Raw genomic sequence first — 18,878 nt, 5'->3', positions numbered from 1 at the left:
ACTAAGGCCTGAAGCCAGAACTAACTCTCTTGCAGAGCTGGACTTCGCCCCGAGTCCGGGTCCACCCGCCCTGCACTGAGCTGCTGTTCAGTGCTGACTTGGCTCCCTCTTTCTCTCTCTCTTTTTCTAAATGAAATTTATTTATTTTGCTTTATTTTTATTTTTCAATTGCATTTTACTTTCAGTATAATGTTGCATTGGTTTCAGGTGTATAGCATTGTGTTTAGACATACATATATTATATAAATATTCCCCCAATATTTCTTGTGCCCATCTGGCACCATGTACAGTTATTGCAATATTCTTTTTTTTTTTTTTTTTTTTTTTTTTATCTTCACCCGAGGACACTTTTTCATTCTTTGTTCAGATAGAGCAGGAGGGAGAGAGAGAGAGAAACATCGATGTGAAAGGGACACATCGAGTGGCTGCCACCCGCACGACCAACCAGGGCCGGGGACAAACTGCAACCGAGGTACATGCCCTTAGCGGGAACCGAACCCGGGTCTCTCCGGACCGCAGGCCGACGCTCTAACCGCTGAGCCAAACCGGCCTGGGCCAGTTATTGCAATATTCTTGACTGTATTCCCTATGCTGTACTTTAGGTCCCCATAACTATTTTGTAACTTGGTTCCATCTTAAAGATGGACACCTTTCCATATTTGAGCCCTGTTCCCTGATCTGATTTTATTTCGTTTTGGACCCCAGGACACAGAATTGAGCTAACTATATGGCCGAATTTTGTTGACTGTTTCTGCAAGCACTTCTTTTGTTTGATTACGTATTATTTTTCTCCTTCCCATATCCACCCTAATGTATTTAACATGCTGCTCTCCGATTCCTCTTTCCTGTGTTTATGTAAATGCACGTAAATCTGTCTTTCAAAACTGTCAGGATATTTGTGGCGTGTGTGTGTTTTAAAAAACGCATAAGTTGTACTGTGTCATGGATCTCCTTCTGCTTTGTTTCCTTTTTTCCCATTTTAAATCCTTCCATGTTCTCTAAGTAAAATGAGTTCCTGATTTCTGACTGGTGCAAAGTGTGCAGCTGAATGCATGCATCACTGACTACAGTCTCCTCCCCCGATCAGCGCCTCTGTTGCTTCCGCCTGCTTGTGAGCATAACCAACACTATGATAAACTTTCTTTTACACGTGTCATGATGGATTTGAACAGGAATCTCTCTAGGATAAACCTAGAGATGGAATTGCTAGATTCCATTTATATATAATATCTTTAAGTATTTTTAGGCCTCTTTAGATGAGCTATACCAGTTTGTATCTTCACCCATAGTTCATAGTATTTGCTTTGAACATTCAGATCCTCGCTTCCTATTATTCAAATGTCTGACTTTGCCAGTGTGATAGATGCAAAGACTAATATGTTTATCATAAGATGCCCAACTTAGTAAGAATCAGAGCCAGAACTCTCACTTCACACATTTCCACGATTATTTTCTCAAGAGCAAGTTGGTGGTGTGCTAGGCGTGGGCAGCGCTGGGACTGCATGAAGGCAGAGACAACGGTGGGGAGCTCTGGCTGCCCCCCGTTCCCCCGGGGTCCCTGTTCACCGGCACAGGGAGAGCATGGCTAAAGGTGTGCATTGGTAGATGCTCTGAGGGAAGAAACAATGTGTTTTTCAAAAGTCTAAAACCAAGGCAGTATACTGATTCATAAATAGATTTGAACCCTTATTTAAAATATTTCTTAGAGATCATAAAACGTTTTATATATTCTAAAATAATTTAAATACCCCTTTCCTATTCTTTTATTGTCTAGCTTTAGAAAGTTTTCTTTTCATATTTAGATATTTTATGAATTTGAAATTTGTTTTGAATGATTTCTGAGGTGGGAATCGTGCTTTCTTTTAATATTATATATCAGCTAATGTTGCCAAACCATCCACTTAATAATCCATAATGATTTTCAAGGACACAACTGTCATACACAGATTTCCAAGTCTGTTTGTGGGATTGCTATCCTGGTGTACTGTTCTATATATTCTTGGGCAAGACTAGCCTTGTTACTCTTACTACTGAGAATGTATCTTAATTACTTATGGAAATGTATTATTTTATTTAATTTTTACAATCAGTAGAAAAGTACCCTTCAAAATTCTGCTGAGATATTTTTCTAATTGGTTCAATCTAATTGAATAATTTATGGAGATTGACAATTTTATAATTTCAGGTTTCTCACCTACAAACCAAAAATATATTCCATTTGCTCAGTTTTCTTTTATATTCTTTCTTTATTTATTTATTTTAAATCTTTATTGTTGAATGTAGAATGTATTACAGATGTTCCACATTTTTCCCCCACTGACCCCCTCCTCCCTACTCTGGCCCCCCTCCCCGCCTTTTCCCACACTATTGTCTGTGTCCATTGGTTATGCATATAAGTTCTTTGGTTTATTTCTTCCCACCCTCCCAACCCCTTTCCCTTTGAGGTTTGTCAGTCTAGCAATGAATTTATACTTCTTAATTTCTTCACCTTTTTCACCCATTCCTCCAACCTCCCTCCCATCTGGCAACCAACAAAATGTTCTCTGTATCTATGAGAATGTTTCTGTTCTGCCTGTTCATTTTGTTTGTAGATTCCATTGTCGATAGATATGTATTCATTGCCATTTTGTTTATTCATATATTTTATGTTTTTCTTCAAAAAGACCCTTCATCATTTCATATAATAATGGTTTGATGGTGATGAACTCCTTTAACTTTTTCTTGTCTGGGAAACTCTTTATATGGCCATCGATTCTAAATGACAGCTTTGCAGGATAGAGTAATCTTGGTTGTAGGTTCTTGCTTTTCATCACTCTGAATATTTCTTGCCACTCCCTTCTGGCCTGCAAAGTTTCTGTTGAGAAATCAGCTGACAGACAGCCTTATGGGAACTCCCTTGTAGGTAACTAGCTGCCTTTCTCTTGCTGCTTTTAAGATTCTCTCTTTGTCTTGAACCTTTTGCATTTTGATGATGATGTGTCTTGGTGTGGGCTTCTTGGGGTTCATCTTGTTTGGGACTCTCTGTGCTTCCTGGACTTGTATGTCTGTTTCCTTCACCAAGTTAGGAAAGTTTTCTGCCATTATTGTTTCAAAAGGGTTTTTGATTTCTTGTTCTCGCTCTTCTCCTTCTGGCACCTCCAAGATGCGAATGTTGGCACGCTTGAAGTTGTCCCAGAGGTTCCTTACACTATCCTCATTTTTTTTGGATTCTTTTTTCTTTTTGCTGTTCTGATTGGGCATTTTTTGCTTCCTTATATTTCAAAGCGATGGTTTGCTCCTTGGATTTACGTACTCTATTATTGAAGCTGTGTAAATTATTCTTTATTTCAGTTAATGCCTCCTTCCATTCTAACTGTGCATCCATGATTTCTGACTGGTCCTTTTTTATGCTCTTGAGGCCCTCACTAAGTTCACTGAGGTTCTCACTAAGTTCATTGAGCATCCTTATAAGCAGTATTTTGAACTCAGCATCTGTTAGGTTGCTTATCTTCATTTCGCTTAGTTCTTTTATTGGGGTTTTGTTCTGTTCTTTCATTTGGGACCTGTTTCTTTGTCTCCTCATTTTGGCTGCCTCCCTGTGTTTGTCTCTGTGTATTACTTAACGAGAGGTATGGGGCTAGCTGAGACCAGATGCTGCTCGTTTGAAAGAATTTAGGAAAAACCTGAAGCAGGATCCAAGACAGGCCAATCCTATGGTTAAGCAACTGGCAACAGCTTGGGTGGGCTTGAAAGTTGTGTGGGGTGGGGCGGGGCCTAAGGGAGTCACCAGGGCGGGGCTACCAGTGTGAGCCAGGTTGCTGGAGTCCCAGATATGGCGACTGTCTGCCGCCCCAGGGAAGGGCTCACCAAAGGAACAAAGGCCTCTTGACAGCACGTTTGTCCCGGAGAGAGCCCCCTCTCCAGCCCTTGTTCCAGTGCCAAACAGCTCAGTTCTTCCCTGTATGTCTCTGGTGCCCCTCGAGCTGCCTCCCCTCCGAGCTTAGAGGGAGAGAGTCCGATAAGTCCGTGCGCGGGCCCTTTAAGGAGCTGCCTGGGGCTACAACCGCTTCAGCTTCCCTGAGCCTCAGTTCCTGCTGGTTTTTCCAGCCAGAAACCACTGGATTCTCTTCCTGGCACTGGAACCCTGAGCGGGGCACCTGGTGTGGGATGGGGACCCCTCAGTCCTCAGGAAGGACCTTCCCAGCCTAGGTGTCCTCCTGATTTTTATCTACCACACGTTGGTGTGGGACCAGCCCGTCCCCTCCTACCAGTCTGGATGTGGCTGCTGCTTTAATTCCGTAGTTGTAGGACTTCCATTCAGCTTGATTTCAGGCGGTTTTGAATGATGGTTGTTCTGTAGTTTAGTTGTAACTTTGATGTGGTTGTGGGAGGATGCGATACCGCGTTTACCTACCCGCCATCTTGACCGGAAGTCTCTCTTTTATAGTCTTTCATAGAGCTTCAGTACTTTTCTTCATAAAGATTATAGACATTCTTTGTTTTTTTACTAGAGTTTTTTTTTTTTTACTAAAAAATGAAGTTTGGAATTTCCAATATATAGAGAGTGCTCACACAACTCCACAAAAGGAAGACAAAGAACCCAATTAAAAAATGGGCAGAGGAACTAAATAGACACCTCTCCAAACAGGACATACAAATGGCCAAGAGACATAGGAAGACATGCTCATCATCACTAATCATCAGAGAGATGCAAATTCAAACAACAATGAGGTATCACCTCACACCTGTCAGAATGGCTGCCATCAACAAATCATCAAACAATAAGTGTTGGTGAGGTTGTGGAGAAAAGGGGACTCTAGTACACTGCTGGTGGGAATGCAGACTGGAGCAGCCATTATGGAAAACAATATGGTGTTACCTCAAAAAATTAAAAATTGAACTTCCATTTGACCCGGTGATTCCACTTCTAGGAATATACCCTAAGAAGCCTGAAACACCAGTCAGAAAGAATATATGTACCCCCATGTTTATAGCAGCACTATTTACAATAGCTAAGATCTGGAAATAGCCCAAGTGTCCATCAATAGACGAATGGATAAAAAAGCCGTGGTACAGCCCTGGCCAGTTTGGCTCAGCGGTTAGAGCGTCCACCTGCAGTCCGGAGAGACCCGGGTTCGGTTCCCACTAAGGGCGCGTACTTCGGTTGCAGTTTGTCCCCGGCCCTGGTTGGTCGTGCGGGTGGCAGCCACTCGATGTGTCCCTTCACGTCGATGTTTCTCTCTCTCTCTCCCTTCCTCTCTCTCCCTCCCACTCTATCTGTACAAAAAAATGAAAAAATATCCTTGGGTGAGGATAAAAAAAAAAAAAAAAAAGCTGTGGTACATATACACAATGGAGTACTATGCAGCTGTAAGAAAAAACAATCTGTTATCCTTTGAGACTACATGGAGGGCCCTGGAAAGTATCATCCTAAGTGAAACAAGCCAAACAGAGAAAGACAAGTTTCATATGATCTCACTTATTTGTGGAGTATAATGAACATAACAGTCTGAGGAATGGGGTAGTCCCAGAGACGTGGAAGTGGGGTACAGACTGATAATCCCCAGAGGAGGGGGTGGTGGGGGAGAGATAAACCACAGAATTTGTATGCATGTATACATGAACAGTGGACATGGACAACAAACTGGGGACAGGGAAGGGAGTGAGTGGGAGGGGGGAATCAGTGGGGAAAAAGAAACATCTATAACAAAAATTAATCAATAAAAAAAAATGAGGTTTGGTATGGTTTCTAGTTTTCTGATACTTAGTTTAGAGTTGTTAACCTAAATAGATATTAAATTGTATGTGTGTTTTTTATATCTATTGGGTTCACCATGTGGTTTTTCTCCTTTAGAGGCTTTAGAAAAAAATGTCAAGCCAATCTTAAATTAGTATGATGTATCTTTTCCCATTAACAATTAGGTTGTATAATTTAACATATTATTTAAAAATGTTTGCATTTATGTGAAATTGTCTTACACTATATTTTATGGTACTAATCTTATAGCAGCATTGTAAAATAAATTTGGTATCTTTCTCTTTTATATTTCACAGGACTACTATAAAAATCTGTTTCTGGAAAGTTTGTTACAACTCAGCTGTAAAATCAGCTCATATTGGCAGTTACTGTGAAGTTAAGGAAGGGAGTGGAGTGTGGTGAATAGTTTTTTGACCAATATTTCAATTTCTTTCATTGTTATTGGTCCATTTATGTTTCTTTATAATTTTAACATTTCTAAACACATTTAGTTAAACACCTCTTTTCATGATTATTTTGCTTATACATATCTTTTCTTTTTTCTTGATAATGTATGAACAGAGTCTATCTAAATTATGAGTCGTATAAAATAATGCAATTTGTGTTTTGTTAATTATTTCTACTTTTGTATTTTTATTCTCTAATTCAATTTTTGCCCTTATTTTTATTCTCTACCCTCTTACTTTATTCAGTTGGCCTTTTCTGACTTGTTTCTTCCCACTATCCTTTTTTGTATTCCAATTTAAGGTATAAGTTTCCTCCTAAGTAACTTTTAAACTTTTTTCCACAGATAGACATGTAATATTTTCATTATCATTCAGTGATTAATATTTTTACACATTTTCCTCATGATGTCTAATTTACTGAATAGTTATTATTATTTTTTAATTCTCACCTGAGGATATGTTTTTATTGATTTTTTTAGAAAGAGAGGAAGAGAGAGAGAAACATCAATGTGAGAGAGAAACATTGATTGGTTGCCTCCTGCCCATATCCCAAAGGGGAATCAAACCCACAATCTAGGTTCGTGCCCTGATGACACTCCAACTAAATGAGGCACCCAGCCAAGGCTACTCAGTATTATTTTAATTATATATTTTTGTTTACTTTTAAATTTCAGGTACGTTTGATATTATTTAGCTAAACATTGTTAATGATTTCTATGACATTATTGACTGATTATAAAAAAACATAGTCTATATGATATTGATTTATTTATTAAGGTTTTCTCTGTAGCTTAATGCATAGTCATTTTTTGTAATTACTTTCTGTGTAACCAAGAAGAATATGTCTGCATTTATAGGATGTAAAATATTATGTTTATCTATTAGCTCAAGCACATCAACTTGTTTCCTTCTGTGTCTTTTCAGTTACTTTGATTGTTGGTCAGTTACTTTTCAGGAGGAATTATTGAAGTTCTCATCAGTTGTAACTTCAATTATTTTATTAACTATAACTGTGGTTTGAATATATATTATTGAAACTATATTTCTAGATGTATCTAGACTCACAGTCATGAAATCTTCTGAATTATTATTTCTTTTACTAACATTTAAGAGTCTTCTTTGCCTGTTCTGATTTTTTTTTTTATAACTTTAAATTTTATTGTGTCTTATGTTCAAGTTCTCTTCCTAGATATATTTTGGTTCATATTTCATCAGTATTTCTTTTTCTTCATTTTTATTTTCAAACTTTTTCTGGCCTTTTGTTTAAATGTGCTTCTTTTAAACAATATATATTTTCAATTTTATTCAATGTGTGCCTTTCTCTTGGTTTAACTATTTCATTAATTGTTGTCATTTAAAAACTACTATTTTATTTAATATTTTAATTTACCTCATATCTTTTTATTTGTCTTATAATTTTCAACCTTCAATTAGATCTATGACGTTTTCGTCTTTAAAAAAAAAAAGTTCAGCCCTGGCCGGTTTGGCTCAGCGGTTGGAGCGTCAGCCTGCGGTCCGGAGAGACCCGGGTTCGGTTTCCGCTAAGGGCATGTACCTCGGTTGCAGTTTGTCCCCGGCCCTGGTCGGTTGTGCGGGTGGCAGCCACTCAATGTGTCCCTTTCACATCGATGTTTCTCTCTCTCTCTCTGTTCCTCTCTCTCCCTCCCACTCTACCTGAACAAAAAATGGAAAAATGTCCTCGGGTGAGAAAAAAAAAAAAAAAAGTTCAACATTTTATTATTATTATCTTAGCAATTTCCAATGACCAAAATTCTGCTTATTTTTCTTGACATTTTCTAAAGCTCATCAACAATCTTTCTCTGAACCAAGACAACCTCTTGGTTAGTGTCTTTCTCTTAGTCTCCCCCCACACTTGTCATGTTAAAATATTTTTAGAGTTTTACACACATACATGTCAGCCATTGTTTATTTAGATAATCATGAAATTATTAAATTTCTAGTCACTTATATTATATTACACATTGCATGCTCTTCTTTCTGAAGGCCTCTGCCAAGACTACTCTCAGCCTTTGTATGATAAACTGTGTGAGGCTTAGCCTGATGATATCTTTATTTTATCCTCACATTTAAGTAATAGTTTAGCTCTTTCTTTTGTGCTTTGAAATGATTACTCCATTGTTTTCTTCCATCTAGTGTTACTGTTGTAATATCTGACATTCCTTTTCAGATTTTAGAATTGTCTAAGTCATTGATTTTCTTAAATGTTACCCTAACATGTCTAGCAGTTGAGGTTTTTCTTATCTATCCTGTTCAGCACTCTTTGTTTGAATCTGGGAAATTTTAAGGAAATATTTTCTTATTATCTTGCCCATACATACTTGCTAATTCTTTTCTTCTGGAACTTTTACTGACATCTGATTTCTACCCTTGACGTTTCCCTCATTCTTTCTATTACTTACTCCTTTTCAGATGCCTGTTCTGATAGTTCCTCAATGAGTATCTTCTAGCATGGTCATATTTATTTTCTCTGTACATTGTTATGCAAGGCAACAATTGTATTCTTTATTTCAACAGTAGCATTTTGTTTTACACTGAAGAACAACCCAGCTGGATATTCTGTTATTCTGAGCATTTGCCTCTGTTCCTAGTATCCTTCTTCATATCCCTGAAGATATTTATTTTTGCTTTACTTGAGATTCCTGTTCTAGCTGGTCAGTTAATACTGTAACCCTGTGAGGTTGTTTAGTTATTTGCTCTTTAAAGTGCTGATAGTTCTTAAATTTTATTTTTCCCTTTGTGTTCTTATTCTCCTTGGAATTCTCTGTTACCCAGGGCTGATGATATAGATCTGGGAAGAAAGAAAAGATCTGAAATCCCAGCTCGCTCTCTCCCATAGGATGTTTGGATTTGGCTGGTGGGAGGTGTGGTCTCAGCACAGAGGAGCCTCTGATCTTGTAATCTAAACTCTAGGAATCCCTGTCCCATTTCCTCTCCTTCGCCTCTGATGACCCCTCTCCCTGGAGAAACCCCAGTAGCTCTCCCATGGACTGCTGTCCTCTCTGATGTCATCCTCTGATCATTTTAATCCACATGGTGCATTAGGGGGTTGGGGAGAAGAGACGATTCCCAGAGATGACCATGCCTGGTGCATCTCCGGCTGTTAGGGCTTACCCTGTGCCCTCCCATGGGACCTTGTGTCCTGCTCTCACAAGACAATGTCCGGCTCTTCTCCACAGAAGGCACCGCGTGGAATGTGAGCACCCCATGTATAGGATAAGGCTGTAAAAGAGAAAAGGGCGCCTCTATTTTGGCCTCTTCTTAACCCATCTCCTGCCTTTGGCAACTGACTTTTGTCTAAGTTACTATGTGTCTCCCAAACAGGAATAAAAGTCTCTCTTTCCAAGCATTTCTGGTGGTTTCTGTGTTGTGTTCAGAGATTAATGAACTGTGTCATTCTCGTTGCCTCTTTGGAGTAGGTTTGGGGAAGAAGCCAGCACTGTGCAAGTGTACCATCTTCTCTAGAACTAGAAATCCTGTTGACGTTAGGCAAGAATTCCTGGGGTAGCACCTAATATTGTGTAGATTCATTTGTATAGTTTTGAGAATAATGACAACAGGGTGTCAGCTCTACTGTGATCAGGAGGTTTAAGTTCAATTTTAACACTACAGGTTAATATCTATGTGTCTCTGGGCCTTTAACATCTCTGAGCTTCAGTTTGCTCACTTACAAGTTGGAAAGAAAATGACATTAGTACACTTTTTATTCAGCAAGCACTGTGTGTCAGGCACTGCAATGAGACCCAACTGCTTCATAAGACAGCGGAAGAACCAAAGGCAGTGCTATGTAAAACAGCTAGGCAGGCCACAGAATACCTTATTGAAGTATTCTCTCTGTGGAAAATGGCTCTGTGCTTAAGAACTGGGGCCCTGGAGTGATAAAGATATGTGTTCAAATCTTGTTTCTGCCACTTAGCTCTGTCATTTTGAGCAGGTTACATAATTTCTCTGAGAATTAGTTTTTCAAATTGTGAAGTGGAGATAATACATCAAAAATTGCTGTGGATTTAATTTCTCAAAAGAAATTAAAGGCACATTGACCTTAGATGATTTACTGTTGCAGAATGTAAATATAGTAGGTCCTTTATTAAATACTGAATGACTATGATCACTTGTTCTTGCCATAAGAGCATGTCTTGAATTTTTGAGTTGTCTGGCTCAATATCATGGTCTCTGAAGCAGTAGCTGAGATTTTCTTTGAACCGCTGGCCAAGAGATTGTTCTTGGGTGGTACTGCAGTGTGTTGAAAAGGAAATGCTTTGAATAGTAACAATTCAGAATTTAAGGGAAACACATGTGGACCGAATTAGTCAATAGAGGGTGTGGAGAAGGGTGAGGGTGGAAATGAAGAATGACAGGGTTCTAGATCAAAAAGCAAGATTGCTACTATAAGAACACTAGGCTATTGTAATTTTGGTGTGAATTACAACTGAAGTTGTGAGAATGGAGATTCATTTTCTAGAATAGTACTAATTTCTCCTGCCCCATCAGTACTACTAGCCACACATGGTGATTAAACACTAGAAATATGGTAACTGTGATAGAGCTGAAGTTAAATTTCATTTGATTGAAATTGAAATAGCTACATGTAGCTAGTGGTTACTATATTGAACAATGCAATGCTAGAAAAGAGAATTGGCAAAAAAATGATATTAGATTAAAAGTGGTAATGAAGGAGTGAAAAAAATAGATATTCTCGATGACCCCTGGGAGAAGACTTGGGGACCCAGGGGATATGCGTATCCTTTCTTCCCTTTAGGGTCCTTTAGACAGCCATTTGTCAGAACCACATTTAAAACCCTATGCCTCTATGACCTTGTCAGCACCTTGCAAAGCCTGTTATATCTCCCTTGTCATAACCATAACTCCACGCTCAGAACCCAGGGGAGGGCACACCATATGGCATGGAGTTCTACCAAGACCAGAGGAACCACATTAATGCCAGAGCATGGAGATTAATATTCATGGCATCAAAGGAGTGCCTTCTGTACACACAGCCTCCATTACCCATATGCTGGCATGCCAAGGGCAAAAAGCTGCCCCCCGAGATGGCAATGTGATCTCCCCAGACTTAGTCATAGAAAGCCAGAGCCTGCAATTTCCTAAAAAAAAAACATTTTAGCCCAATTTCTTGTGTGTTTGGGCAAGATATATATTTGGATATGAGAAATACTATGCGTGTGTGTCTTTGTAGGTGCCTTTATAAACAAACAGTACAGCACTTTCAATAGTAGTACTTTGTGCATAGTAAGTTCAAAGAAAGAAAAGAGAAACAGCTTCTTTCAGAAGTAAACAAATTGAAGACGACCTCATGCTTAGTTTGTGTTGTGTCTTCTCAGCCTTTTCCTGATTATCGGGAGCTCTGCCGAAGCTCAGAGCTTCCTTGGTTGAAGCAGCTTGAAAAGTACTCTCCTAGGAGCACTTGCTAACTCACCTGAGTACATGATCGGGTGTCTCGGGGCCCCGTTATGGCCTCCATTTCTGATTCTACCTAGCGAGGAAGTCATCCGTGAGCAGCAGATGAGTGATTTGTCAGAGCTATTCCAGGACCATTCTGGCTGCAGCAGAGAAATCAGGAAATGAGGGTTACAGAGAGATTGACTAGTGAAGGGAACATCTTCATTCTGGGTCACAAGGAGATCTCCCCAGACAAAAGCAACGAACAGGTCCACTCCACCCCCGGGAGGCTGCAGCGGAGATGCTCTGATTACTAAGCTTCGTTACCACAAACAGCTTTTAGTAGCTCGATTTTTTGGTTTGTTTATTTGTTTCTGGGAGACATTCATGACTTAGGCAGTTGTGGTGGAAAGCATTTTACCCCATCTAGTAGTGATGCTCGGGTATTTACAGTATATTACAGAGCTGAATGTCACAGTTTATAGGAACATAAAAGCAGCTATTGAATGTATTGCCTTAAGCCTTAAGTTGATACAAAGTTCACAAAGAAGAAAAAATCTCAAGTTGGAAAACTTTTTAAATCTTCCATTTTTGAATCAAGGTTCTATATTTAGACCTGAGACCTTTATCATTATTTATTTAGACTTTGGGGCAGAATCCAGACTTCTTTGCTATAAAAAAAAAGTTTGGCAGAAATGAAGAACAGGTAACACTTTCAAATAAGATCTATTTTCTTTCAGCTGTTGTTTTTATAGTTGACTATACCTACACCCTAATTATCCAACATGCACATACACGGACGATAGGCGTGTATGACAGAGGTGGTGCACAGCATTTGTGGTCTCCTTTGTAGGATATCTTGGGACTTTCTCCAGTTAAAACTTGGTTGACCCGGTTTTGCGAGTGCTTGCATTTATTTATTATTTTTTGCTGTTGCTTCTGTAAAGCTTCTAAAAATCCTGTGTGGGTCTGCTAAGCCACCCACTAAATACTCATCAATAAGAACTACAGTTGACCCTTGAACAACATGAGTTTGAACTGTGTGGGTCTACTTACATGTGAGTTTGAAAATTTGAAAACACTTCCTGACAAATTGCATAGCTTACAATAGACAATATAAACTTACAGTATGAATAAATACTATATGTATTATATATGTATTATAAATGTATTTTCTCTTTCTTATGATTTCCTTAATAACCTTTTCTTTTCTCTAGCTTATTTTGTTGTCAGATACAGTATAGAAAACATATAACATAAAATATGTGTTAACGGATTGTTGATGCTATTGGTAAGGCTTCTGGTCAACCCTAGGGTATTATTAGTAGTTCAGTTTTTGGAGAGTCAAAAATTACACCTGGTATTTCAACTGCACAGAGGTAATACTATGATGGGGGTTTGGGGGTGGGGGTGTGGGGGGAGGCAGGTCATCACCTCTAACCTCCATGTTGTTGAAGGATCAACCATGTATCCAAACTTCAGTTTCTTACATTTCACTTCATTACCAGGTGATAATTCAGTCAGCTTTTTTTCCCCTCTCATACACAGAATTTCTATTAATAAACTACTCAACTCCAAATAAAATTTATCCACTGGAATTTCAAACTTGGAAGTAATCTAAGTAGGATATTTCCCTGCAGGTTACTTTGGTTTCATTGTCAGCATCAGACCTAACATACCGTTCGCATGGAAGGAGAGCGGAGCAGCCCAACTGGCAATTAAGGGTTTAAAATTTTTTTTGAATCTACAATAGAGAACAGATTCAAGAAAAGAGATATTTTCTTACTCAACAAATAATCTTATTGGTATAAAAAGGTACTAATACCTTAAATCTTAAATGTATTTGAAACTAATAGATTTGAAATTATTTGATAATTAAAGGACTAACTTAAGAAACCCATATTATTGAGTGGATGACACCTCACCTGCCACAGAATTTGCTAAACTGTTTTTGAAGTTGATTTTAGAATTCTAAGGGGAGTAGAAAACTTCATCAAGTTAGTTCTCATAGTTTTTTATTTATTATATTTCTTTAGGAATTTTAATTAATCTCTCTGAATCATATATCTCAAAGTTTTTTTTTTTTACTCTTTTATTTATTTATTTATTGGTTACTTTCTTTTCTAAAATTGACTAAATAAAAAAATAATAATGACAATGATAGAAAACATTTAACATTTACATAATGTTTATTGTGGACCAGGTATTTATTGTAGGTGCTTTATAAAAATTAAATAATTAAATCCTACAACTCAATTAGTTCTTCACTTTTAATAACCCCATTTTAGAGATTAACTGAGGCACAGTTTTTAGGCAGTCTAGAGCTAAAGTTTTTTTTTATTGTTGTTTGTTTTTTTACTTATTAGACTATGTTCACCTCAATAGTGATATTTCATTAATCATTTTTAAATGATTAGCTAGTTATTGTCCTAATATTTAGTTTTAATTTGGCTTGTAGGTGTGGACCTGTTTGAATCCAAGAGGATTCTGCCTGCCACCAGGAAGCCATGTAAGCTGCTGTCTGCTGGGGAACCCACCTTGCTCCATGGTCTCGTTTGCAGTTTTGCTGAGTGATATTTTGTTGGCACAGACAGTGGGTCCATTTCTCCAGGCAGATTCTCATCAACCAGGCGCATGAGATGGTGAAGTCCATTACCAAAGAGACTGGGTAGTCAAGCTCTCTGCCCTGCACCTTCTCAAATTATACATAAACTCTAGGGGACAGACAGCAAAGTCAAACCCAGGTGTGCTTCGTGGGCCTGGATCAGTACCGAGGGAGGGATCACTACATTGAATCCTAGCTGGCATCAGGTTATCACACGGTAATTGTACACTATAGATAAACCTGCTCCTTAGAGTAAACAGATCAAGTCCTTAGGCTGGGGCCCCCTTGACCCTGAGCCCCAACAAATTTTGCTCCTGTGACTCTTCCTCCTCAGAACCCCATTTCTTGCTGACCACCCAAATGATGACATTAGATTTAAGCTGTTCACACTATTAGATAAGCAAGGGGATTTCGGCCCTTTTTGACTTATGTACAATAAGACATATATTTGAAATTCATATCATACAATGGCCAGTCTCCTTCTCCAGGTCCCCGTGGCATTTTATCTCCACTGCCTTGCATGGTTTGTAGGGTGAATCTGGGAAGACAAGCTTGCAGACACATAGGAAATACCTAACTGGTGCTGCTTTCTCCTACAGAACATGAAAACAGAGCATTCCTCATTGAAAGAAAATTATCATACCTTCCAGAGAAAAATTACTTCCTGTCTGTAGTGTAGTACAGTAGCTGCTATCATATAATTACATTCGAGTTACTCATTTATTCAATAATCCACTATTTCCTCATAGCCCAGTGGGTAGATAACTAGTTGAGTTATTAATTTTGCATAAAGTGCAGAATGTGCTGCTCCTGACACCCTGTTGCAAGAACTCTTGGGTGCTGTATATCTCACACCAGAAATATCTTATTTAAGAAAATAAATGAACAATAGTAAATTCGAAGATAATTCATTGCTGTTCTTTTGTGGTGACACAACTAACATTTTAAAGGGCAAGCAAACATGAAACTAATGGTCACCCTCCAGTTTGGTCTCCTTCAAAAAGTGCACTTTATAAAACCCAGATTCCGAATCTGAGATGCTGAACAGAGGCATACAAAATGTACTTTTTCAGTATTTTTTTTTTCTTGGCTTGAAAAAACTCCTCCCCCATGAAATCCTTCTTGGCCACATTATCTACTATGAGGGCTTTTTCATGTGATTCTTTTCGTGCTCACTTTATATGTGAATTTGTGATATCTTTAACGTGAACTAACTCTTTTATTGATAGCTTCACTTCCCGTGTGAGTGCTCACTCTCCGTGAGTTAGATGCTCTTTAGGACAGGTGCTGCTGACCTCAGCCGTCTCCTCCGAGCACACGCAGCCTTGGGGCCGGCGCCCAGTGGGTCTGCTGAGGGCTGGGGCAGGGTGGGCGAGGGTGGGCATTATGATGGTCCACTGCAGCCTCCAACAATCTGCTTCAGAAAAAGATTTGATTTGAAGAGTCTGTTCTTTCTTTTCAAAGGGCGGGTTTTCAGCACACTGGTTTACTTTTGGATTGCCCTAAAAATACAATCAGGAAGTAATTTCTTCAAAGGAATTCCTCTATTTCTAGTCAAAAGCTGCTTTTGGTTACCACACCTGCCTGTCCTTCTCTGTCCCAAAGCCCTCACTCTCAGCTTGTTTCTGTGTTCCCACCCAGAGGACTGGCTCCTCCTCCCAGCAGAAACAAAATGAACAAACCCCCTGTGAGTGCCCCAGCAGCTGAGAAAGGGAAGGCTGCAAGGTTTTTGTTTTTTAGGTAGGTTTCTTTCTTCCTTTTTTTCCCCTCCCTCCCTTTCTCTTTCTCTCTCCTTTCTTTCTTTAGAAACAGAACCAAAAATAGCAGTTAGATCAATGTTTTCCCGACTATTGAGAAGAGAAAGGGATTATCAAGGGATTGATGAAGTGAAAATCTTCATAATCCCAGATACATGTACAAAATTCCCCTTCTAAAAAGTAACTGGAAAAAGAGTGAAATAGAGAAGGAGTTTTACAAAATGCTTGACTTTGAAAATAAACTTGAGAGCAGGCAAGCACACTAATGGGAGTGTGTGTGTGTGCGTGCGTGTGTGTGTGTGTGTGTCTGTCTGGGGGGTTGGGCAAATATGAGGCTGAGAGCCAGCGAAATGCAAATACATAAATCAGGCTTGTGCTGAGTTTCCCGCTTTTTTTTATTGCTTTGTCCCCTGTGGTGCTTTCACTAAAACTGCTTCCTCTTTTTCTGCATTCATTTTGTTCCCAGTCCAGAAGGTCTTGGATGATGTTGGCAAGATGCCAAACATCTGGGTTTTGAGAGAGAGAGAGAGAGAGAAGAGGAGGGAGGGAGAGAAAGAGAAATCTCTGTGGTTAAGTAATTTAATTTTCACATGTCCTTTGGGATGCTCTAAATCGTGTGTCCTGAGAGGTCTGATGACTCTCTACTTGCAGACATCTGTTGAGCACTACAGGAATCACGCATGATACCCCACCTGTTTAAATAAGATATAAATAAGAGGTAATCAAGGTTATGACAGTTTTATAATAATTGGAATTATAATTATACCTTTACAAATATGCATTTTACATTTTATATATAATTTCTATGTGTATCATTATTAGAGATTCCACTTTTAGAATGTTGCTCTGTTCCTGATCCTGAGATAAGTGCTTAAATATATTAGTTCATTTAATTCTCACAATAATCCCAACAGCTAATTGATGTTATCATTTCTATTGCATAATTAAGAAAACAGGTTCAGAGAAGGTACACGGCTTGCTCAGTATCACCTAGCTAAAAAACAGTACCACTGATATTTAAATCTGGGTCTTTCTGACTTAAGAATCCTGGACAAAGAATTTTTTTTACATTTCAGTTGATTATTGCAAATACAAATTATGAAAGTAATAAAAGGAGCAGTGAGATTTCTTATTTTGTTCATTTGAAACTGCTTAATTAAAATATTGGTTTTAATTTTTTGCACTTAATTTACCAATGTGTGCTCTTCAATTGTATTAAAAGTAGCTATGCACTGTCTTTTACAAGGAAAACATTTTAAAACACTCGATAAATCTGAGATTCTATAATTGCTACAAAAATTTACTTTAGAGAAAAGGAAGGCATTAGGCTAAAATGCACTGTCCATAATTATGAAAATGATACTTGGAGCAACCACAGTTCTTAATTTTAAACTATAAAGATTGAGCATAATTGTTATCAATTATTTAATATTTTTGTATGTAACTTCTTCTGTTATCTCTTGCTATGTAACAAAGTCCTCTAAAATATAGTAGCTTAATACAACAACTACTTCTGTGGATTACGAATTCAGGAATAGCCTAGCTGAGTGGTTCTTTGTTTCGTATGATGTTGGGGTCACTTAGTGGCTTTCAGTTGATGATCTGGAGCAGCGGTTCTCAACCTGTGGGTGGCTACCCCTTTGGGGTTGAACGACCCTTTCACAGGGGTTGTCTAAGACATAACAGTAGCAAAATTACAGTTATGAAGTAGCAACAAAAATAATTTTATGGTTGGGGGTCACCACAACACGAGGAACTGTATTAAAGGGTCACGGCATTAAGAAGGTTGAGAACCACTGACTAGAGTTTTGCTGTCTAATTACATATAGCATATAGTTTTAAATTTCCTAGTAGCCACATATAAAAAGTTTCAAATGTAGAATGAATTTTAATAGCATATTTAACCCAATATATCTAAAATACATGTGCTATGTGCCATCGAGTTGGCTCCAATCTTGGGGACCATGTGAATGATTGACGTCCACAATCTCCTGTCCTCAGCAGCCCTGCTCAGCTACTGTAGACTCAGCATACGGCTTCTTTTACAGAGTCAATCCATCTCATATTTGGTCTTCTTTTTATCATTTAAACATATAGTCAATATAAAAAATTTCGATGAGTGTTTTTTTTTTTCATATTATTTTTTGAAATCCATTATGTATTTTACTCTTACAGCACATATTTAGACTAGCAATATTTTGAGTTCTCAATAGCCACATATGGCTAGTGACTTCTGTACTGGATAGAACAGGTTACTAGAGACTTGGCAATATCTACTCCCATGCTTCCCGCCCTGCTGGAGTTGGTTAGAAGGCTAGGCTCAGCTGAGCCTCTCTCTCTTTCCAAGGATTCTTAGAATTTTACCCACATGGTTTTTCTTGCAGATAGTCAGTCTTCTTACCAGGTAGCTCAAATTTCCAAGAGATTGTGGAGGAAGCTGCCAGTCCTTTGAAAGGACACGTCCTGAGATTCAAGAAAAGGAAAACTGCCCCACCCCTCAAAGAATTTTTAGCTATCTTTACTATGCCAGAAAAAACATGTTAGTTTATCTCAAAGTATAAAACAGTAAAACAGCATGTTTAGAAAAAACATTTACATATATTGTAGGATATTGAGATATAGTGTATAATGAAAGTGAAGCAATAGCTACACATATTTTGTAGACCCTGGATAATTATATTAATATATGAATTGATTATAGATGTTCAGAGTTGTATATATATATATAGATATATAGATAGATATAATTTAGAAATGAGAATTTATCATATGTGATTTATTTCATATTGGATTCTTCATTAATAACATACCTAATATCAACATTGTTCTTTCAGGGAAATAAAAACCCCTTTTTCTTGTTCCACTCTATTTCCTAATGTTACCACTATACCATGGTGAAAATCAAGGGGTTATTTTTA

The sequence above is a fragment of the Molossus molossus genome, unplaced genomic scaffold (assembly GCF_014108415.1).
Source record: "Molossus molossus isolate mMolMol1 unplaced genomic scaffold, mMolMol1.p scaffold_m16_p_16, whole genome shotgun sequence".
Taxonomy (NCBI): domain Eukaryota; kingdom Metazoa; phylum Chordata; class Mammalia; order Chiroptera; family Molossidae; genus Molossus; species Molossus molossus.
This window is presented reverse-complemented; position numbering follows the sequence as displayed.